Raw genomic sequence first — 8,711 nt, 5'->3', positions numbered from 1 at the left:
TCAAAATTAAAAAATATGTATAGGTTCTGTATGATTAAAAACTGCAAAAGTCTTATGAAATAAATCATAGAACAGTTAAATAGTACATATTGTGTTAATGGATTGAAAAAAAATAAGAAAGATATCATTTCTCCTCAAATTCTCCTTTTCAGTTTTGATAGGCAGAATAGTGACTTTCCTGCCAATGATGTCCACATGCTATTCCCAGAACTTGTGAGTATTTTTCTCATATATCAAAATGGATTTTGCAGATGGATGAAACATCTTGAGATAAGGTTAAATATTTGGGATTATCCACATGGGTTTAGTGTAATCACATTAAAAGTGAAAAAGAGAGACACTAAAAGTGAAAAGGAGAGAGAGAGAGAAGTTAGAGTGATTCCATCTGCCATTCCTGGCTTTGATGATATAGGAAGAGGCCATGAATCGAATTAGGCATGAACCCTTAGTCACTGGGAAAGGCAAGGGAGCTGAATGTTCTTAAGTGCATTCAGAAACAATGCAATCCTGATGAGGTTTTGATTGTAGCCCATGGAGATACACTGTAGATTTTGGCATTCAGAATTACAAAATAATAAATTTGTCTTATTTAAAGCTACTAAGCTTGTGATAATTTGTTACAGCAGCAAAAGGTAACTAATTAAGATTTAACACAGATTCCTATTTTTAAAAATCCCAGTACTGGATTTTATAGTTAGAGTTAAGTTGAATGTGAAAGTTCTATGAAAGAAAAAGACTCTAGGATAGCCATACCAGTTTTGAAAAGGAAGAAAATAGTTGGAAGATCATGTAATTTTTATTTTATTTTGTTTTATTTTATTTTATTTATTTGAAAGAGAGTTACAGAGAGAGGTAAAGACAGAGAGAGAGGTCTTCCGTCTGCTAGTTCACTCCTCAGATGGCCACAACAGCCGGAGCTGCACTGATCTAAAGCCAGGAGCCAGGAACTTTTTCTGGGTCTCCCGTGGGTACAGAAGCCCAAGCATTTGAGCCATCTTCTACTGCTTTTCCAGGCCATAGCAGAGAGCTGGATTGGAGGAGGAGCAGCCAGGACTTGAACTGGTGCCCACATGGGATAATGGCACTGCAGGCCAAGGCTTTAACCAGCTGTGCCACAGCACCGGCCCCTACATACATTTGATACAAATGTAAACCTATAATGAATTACAGGTCTAAATATAAAATGCAAAACTACAAAACATCTCAGAAAATACGCAAGAAATTCTCCATGACTTAGAGTTAGCCCATGACATCAAAAGTACAGTAAAACTAACTTCATCAAAAATAAAATAAAGCTCTTGCTCTAAGAAGACAAGATACAAACTTGGTAGAAAATATTTACAAATTACATAGGGTTTATGTGAGAAAACACATGTATTCAGAATATATAAAGAATTCTCAAAAAATTTTATTACTTAAGAGGCAAAGAGAGAATGAGTTGCCTCACTCCCCAAATGCCAGAAACTAAATCCAGGCCTTCCATGTGGGTGATAGGGACTCAACTACTACTCTACCCACCTCCTGTGGACCCCGACTATCTATCCTAGCAGGAAGCTTGAATCGGTTGTCAGAGGCAGGACTTGAACCCAAGTACTGTTATATAGAATGTAGGGATCCCAACTGGTGTCTTAACTAGTAGACTAAATGCCTGCACTCTTTTTTTTTTCTTTTTTTGTTACTACTTGAGAATAGAATTCTCAAATCTTTTTTTCCCTGCTTTTTTTAACTTTTATTTAATGAATATAAATTTCCAAAGTACATCTTATGGATTACAATGGCTCCCCCCCCATAACTTCCCTCCTACCCACAACCTCCCCTCTCCTGATACCTCTCCCCTCCCATTCACATCAAGACTCATTTTCAATTATCTTTATATATAGAAGATCTATTTAGCATATATTAAGTAAAGCTTTCAACAGCTTACACCCACACAGAAACACAAAGTGTAAAGTACTGTTTGAGTTCTAGTTATAGCATTAAATCACAATGTACAGCACATTAAGGACAGAGAACCTACATGAGGAGTAAGTGCACAGTGACTCCTGTTGTTGAATTAACAAATTGATACTCTTGTTTATGGCATCAGTGATCACCCTAGGCTCTTGTCATGAGTTGCGAAGGCTATGGAGGCCTTTTGAGTTCACCGACTCTGATCATATTTAGACAAGGTCATAGTCAAAGTGGAAGTTCTCTCCTTCCTTCAGAGAAAGGTACCTTCTTCTTTGATGACCTGTTCTTTCCACTGGGATCTCACTCGCAGAGATCTTTCATTTAGGTCATTTTTTTTCCAGAGTGTCTTGGTTTTCCATGCCTGAAATACTCTCATGGGCTTTTCAGCCAGATCCAAATGCGTTAAGGGTTGATTCTGAGGTCAGAGTGCTGTTTAGGACATCTGTCATTCTATGAGTCTGCTGTGTATCCTGCTTCCCATGTTGGATAGTTCTCTTCCTTTTTGATTCTATCAGTTAATATTTGCAGACACTAGTCTTGTTTATGTGATCCCTTTGACTCTTAGTCCTATCATTATGATCAATTGTGAACAGAAATTGATCACTTGGACTAGTGAGATGGCATTGGCACATGCCGCCTTGATGGGATTGGAATTCTCAAATCTTAACATCAACAAAGCAAGCAATTCAATTTGTAAAATGAGTAAGACACATAACTATATCAATTTTCTCTGAGGAATGAGGGAAAACAATTCAACAGAGGAGGGATATACTTTTCAACAAATACCAAATTGGGAATTCATAAAATAATTCATTAACTATAACTAAAAAGCCTCAATTTCACTCCTTTTATTAAAATTGTCTCAGTAGACTTAAATGTACTATGTAAATGTTAAACTTTTAGAAAAAAATTTTGAGAAAATGTTACATTCTCAAACTAGGTAAAGAATTCTTATACTTGATGCTACAGATGTCACCCATAAAAGGAAAAATCTATGTTAAACTTTATGAAATTTAAAAAAAATTTGCTCTTCAAAACAGGCAGTTCAGAGAGTAAATTCCAAGCTACAGACTGGCAGAAAATGTTTTGTGAACCATTTATCTAACAAAGGATTTGCACACAGAATTTGCAAAGAACTCTCAGAGCTCAAGAGTAATAAAAACAAAGAAATGAAAAATCAACTTCAATTAGAAAATGAGCAAGACACATAAATAGAAATTTTACTGAAGGGAATATAAAATGGTAAACAAGTTCATGAAAGATCTTCAACATCTTTAGCCACAGAGAAATTTAAATTAAAATCTCAATGAGATATCCCTTCATTCCTATCAGTGTAGCTTAAAAACAATATAGTGATCATACCAAATTTTGGTGAAGATGGAGAAAATTTGAATCACTCATGCATGACTGAAGGAATGTAAACTGACAAAGCCACTCTGGAAAACTATGTCAATTTTCAACAAATTAAACTGGTGTTCACCATATGCCCAAAAAGTGTACTCTTGTGTACTACCAAAGAAATGAATATTTTTCTTGAAAGAAAAATCTTTACATGAGTATTCCTAACAAATTAATTCATAGTAGCCCAAGCCAGGTGCATCCCAGAGGCCCTTCAGTGAGTAAAAAGAAAGCAAACTGTGGTACAAACATACTGTGGAATACTAGTCAAAAATCTAATCAAATCATTCACACATGCATAACTTGGATAGTAACCTTATTGAAGAAAGTTTGCATACTGTATTAGTTGGTTTATATGATATTTTCTCATTTTATATTTTTAATGTTGTTCACCATGTTGCATAAGATAAATTCTTTTTCAATATAGATATATAACTTAAGAAGAATCATAAGTTTGAAACTACTCTTCCATAATGAATTTTATAATAATGTATATGGGTTGGAAAATAATAATTAATAAATGTTGATAATTTGAAAAGTGAAAACATTTTAACTCAGAAACCTTTTATTTAAGGTATACAAACTTCATGCATTTCATAAATACAACTTTAGGAACATAGTGATTCTTCCCACCCTACCCTTCCTCTCATCAACACTCCCACCCTTCTTCCTCTTCCCTCTCCTATTCCCATTCATATTTTTTACTAAGATCTGTTTTCAGTTAACTTTATACACATAAGATTAACTCTATATTAATTAAAGAGCTCAACAAATAGTATGAAAAAAATTGTTCCTCAACAGTCGAGACAAGGGCTGTTCAAATCATTGCATCTCAAAGTGTCAATTTCATTTCTGCAGATTGCCTTTTAGGTGCTCTATTAGTTACCACTGATCACTAAGTATAATGTTTTCCAATTGCATCAATTTTGTTGCAAACGACAGGATTTCATTTTTTTACCACTGTGTAATATTCCATGGTGTACATATCCCATAATTTCTTTATCCAGTCTTCAGTTGATGGACATTTGGGTTTATTCCATAGCCTAGCTATTGTAAATTGAGCTGCAATAAACAAGGGGGTAGAGATAACTCTTTCATTGCTGATCATGACAAAATTAATGAAATAAATAAGAGATGAATGGCTGCAAGGGGTCCTTGGGAAGGGAAGCAAGGTTTCTGGGTCTACCATGAGCAATCTTTATGGCAAAGCTATTGTAATTTTACTTTGATAAAAGTGCACAGAACTGAACACACACACATACACACATGAGTGCATGTAAAATGGAAAGTTCAGTAGTTGGGATTTTATCAATGTAAATACTCTGGTTTGTGTTATTTTTCTATAATTATGTTAGATGTTACCACTGGGTAAGTAGGTGAAGTGTATAGGGAATTTCTCTGTATTATTTGCTTCAATTGCATGTCAATCTACTATTACTTCAAAATTAAATGTCCATTTAAAAAAGAGAAAATGAGCAAAAGAAGGAGGAGCTATTACTCCAATATACCTCTGTGTGGGGAGGGGGGTGGTGGGGACGCAATTTATACAGGCATAAAAGCAGGAGCTGGAAAATTTCAGAAGCCCTTGGATTTTTTAGATAATGCTCTTGCTATGGTTTTGTTCTTATACTGTACCTGCAGATGCTGAGGTTGTCAGGTCTTGTGATCACCAAAGAATGCACATGTCTATACCATGTATATTCACACTGATAGATTCAGTAGTGTCCTGAGTGAGAAGTTACTTTTTGAAAGAAACAGGGACTTTTCTCTGAGAAAACATCATTATCGTGGTTAATTATTATAATGGGAGAGAACAATCCAACATGGGAAGCGGGAGACACAGCAGACTCATAGAATAGCAGATGTCTTAAATAGCATTCTGCCCTCAGAATCAGCCCTTAAGGCATTCAGATCTGGCTGAAGAGCCCATGAGAGTATTTTAGGCATGGAAAGCCAAGACACCATGGAAAATAAAAAAAAAAAAAAAGAAGAAGACCTAAATGAAAGATCTCTGTGAGTGAGATCACAGAGGAAAGAACAGGACCATCAAAGAAGGAGGTACCTTTCTCTGAAGGGAGGAGAGAACTTCCACTTTGACTATGACCCTATCGGAATAAGATCGAAGTCGGCAAACCCTAATGGCTTCCACAGCCTTGGCAACTCATGAGTAGAGCCTAGGGAGATTACTGACGCCATAAACAAGAGTGTCAAATTGTTAAATCAACAACAGGAGTCACTGTGTACTTACATCCCATGTGGGATCTGTCCTTAATGGGTTGTCCAGGGGAGAGGCGGCAAGATGGCGGAATAGGAAGGGAGCACATTGATAGTTCAGCAAGACACACAGGTTAATAAAAGTGGAGATACTGCAGGGTCAAGGAAGAGTAGGGGAAGAAACAGCAGCAGAAAGTCTTCCGGAACTAGTGATTCACAGTGGACCTGCGTGGAGAGCGTGGGAGCCCAGGTTCGGGACACCAGCGGCAGACTCAATGCACCAGCGCTGGAACGCGAGGTGAGCCGAACCTCAATAGCCTGAGACAACAGCGGGCAAGCGGAAAGAGGAGACTAGAGGGAACGAGGCTTGAAACTCCATGGAGAAAAGTTTACCAGGCTAACAAAAAGAGAGAGAGGGAAAAAAAAAAAGTGACCGATACGGACACGAGTTTCTCTCTCTCCGATCACCCCTCAAAGGCGAGCAAGACAAAGAGCAGGCGCCATTTTGGACATACGTCATAAGCAGGGCGACCTCAGGTCTGCACCGGCCCTGAGCCTAGCACAAAAACCTGACTCTGGGGGGAGGGGTGAAATAACTGGAGATTAGCATCTAACTTGGCAACCCAGTGGAAGACTGCAGGAGAATTGGAGCCCACACCAAGGGCAGCAGAGATTCCCTGTGTGGTCCTTGGGAAAGAGCTTCCAATCTCTGGCTCCTGTGGGTATATCATTTGCCTGCTAACTACCTCCAATTACATTCAGCTGTGCGGAATTAATTCCCTTTTGAATCAAAAAAAAAAAAAAAAAGAAAAGAAAACGAAAGAAAGAGAGATTTACCACGCCTAACCTGGGAGTGTCATCTTTGACACACCCTCAACCCTGAGGACCCAAACACAGCTCTTAGTCCACACTCATCTCAAGCCTCTAAGGCTCCACCAAAAGCAGACAGTCCACTTAATATAGAGCCATAGTGTAACAAGAAAAAACACCACACTGAAGAAACCAAATATCCCCAACATGCCATACAACAAACGCAAAAACCGAGGTAACAAGAACAAGGAAGACACTATGATGCCCCCAAATGAAAAAGACACCCCAATTCAAGATTATGAAGATGATGAGATAGAAGAAATGCAAGGAGCGGATCTCAAAAAATTGATAAGAACATTAAGAAGTTCTCAAAAACAAATTCTTGAACTACAGAAATCCTTCATGGACAAGATAGAAAATCTCTCTCGTGAAAATGAAATATTAAGGAGGAATCAAAATGAAATGAAACAACTAGTAGAACATGAAACTGTGATAGTGACGAGAAATCATAATGAAATGAAGAATTCAATAGATCAAATGACAAACACATTAGAGAGCCTTAAAAACAGAATGGGCGAAGCAGAAGAGAGAATATCAGACTTAGAAGACAGAGAACAGGAAAGGAAACAGGCAAACCAAAGAAAAGAAGAGGAAATTAGAAATCTAAAAAATATTGTCGGGAATCTACAGGATACTATTAAAAAACCTAATATTCGGGTTCTAGGAGTTCCTGAAGGCATGGAGAGGGAGAAAGGATTAGAAGGCATTTTCAGTGAGATACTAGCAGAAAATTTCCCAGGTTTGGAGAAGGACAGAGGCATCTTAGTACAGGAAGCTTATAGAACCCCTAATAAACATGACCAAAAGAGATCCTCACCACGACATGTTGTAATCAAACTCACCACAGTGAAGCATAAAGAAAAGATTCTAAAAGGTGCAAGAGAGAAACGTCAGATTACTCTCAGAGGATCTCCAATTAGACTCACAGCAGACTTCTCATCAGAAACCCTACAAGCTAGAAGGGAATGGCGAGACATAGCCCAGGTACTAAGAGAGAAAAACTGCCAGCCCAGAATATTATATCCTGCAAAGCTCTCATTTGTGAATGAAGGTGAAATTAAGACTTTTCATAGCAAACAGAAACTGAAAGAATTTGTTGCCACTCATCCTGCCCTGCAAAAGATGCTTAAAGATGTGTTACACACAGAAACGCAGAAACATGGTCACCAATATGAAAGAAGGTAAAGGAAGGAAACCTCAGAGCAGAAGATCACAGGAAGCTCAATTTCTCTTTGACATAGAATTAAACTCTGATGCTCTGTTAAAGCAATGTGTTAAAGTAATCTAAAAACAAAAAGCAATTCAAATCAATTGGCAAGCTATAAAAAGAGTTAAAGATTTTAAAAGCTATTATTAAAATTGCTATATTGGTCTATCATGCTATGTTATATGTGTGTACATATTGTGTGTCCACATGGGGAAGTTTTATTAAGAGTTTTATTTTAAATGGCTTATAGATAAGATTGTCCATAAATTTAAGCTGCTAAAATCAATCAAAGATACATTTTAATTTGTATGACCTGAATCTGTGTATCATATGTTTTAAACTTGTTGGTAGAAAGAAACTAAAAACATTTTATATGGTTGTGCCTACGTTTACTGGTTAAACAAACTACACCATGTTAGATATTTAAGAGGTGTTTTCAAATACATGATTCTTAAAATTTATAGAAGGCATTGGACCTTATGGTAAATGTTTTCTTAAGTTGTTATCTAATGATTGAAACGGTTTGCTAAGTATTCATGTAATATTGCTATTGTCAGCAAGCGATCTAGGACTTGCTCCCTCATTTCTCTATTCTAAGCCAAACATGTTCTTTCATTTCTCTATTCTCTTCAAGGTAGGAAACTAATTCTATTATGAAGGAATCTGTAGGACACACAATTTAATCTTTAGACCTTATAAAAGAGACGGCTAACATTTTTCTGTAATAGCATAGCCAAAATAAGAACTTAAATAATAATCTCATAGCTAGATTCACTTCGCCATCAGCGAAGTATACAGTAAGTAGAAAAAAACCTCCCTTTCAGACCAAAGGGAAAGAAAGTTTTAAAGTGAGAATATAATTTTCCTCATGGGCATTGTCTACCTTAGAAAAACTACTACAGAACATGCCTGTGACTATAGACTTGTAGTTCAGGCCACCGAAGGTTAGAGATGGGATTTGGGCACTCCCTTGACTTGTATCCTCTGGTCTGCTTTAACACAAACCAGGAGGAAAAGAAAGCTAGGCATCAGAAGCAATGGGTGGCAGGCCTATTAATGGCTGATCTGTACA

The sequence above is a fragment of the Lepus europaeus genome, chromosome X, assembly GCF_033115175.1.
Source record: "Lepus europaeus isolate LE1 chromosome X, mLepTim1.pri, whole genome shotgun sequence".
NCBI lineage: Eukaryota > Metazoa > Chordata > Mammalia > Lagomorpha > Leporidae > Lepus > Lepus europaeus.
Note: the sequence above shows the minus strand (reverse complement) of the source record.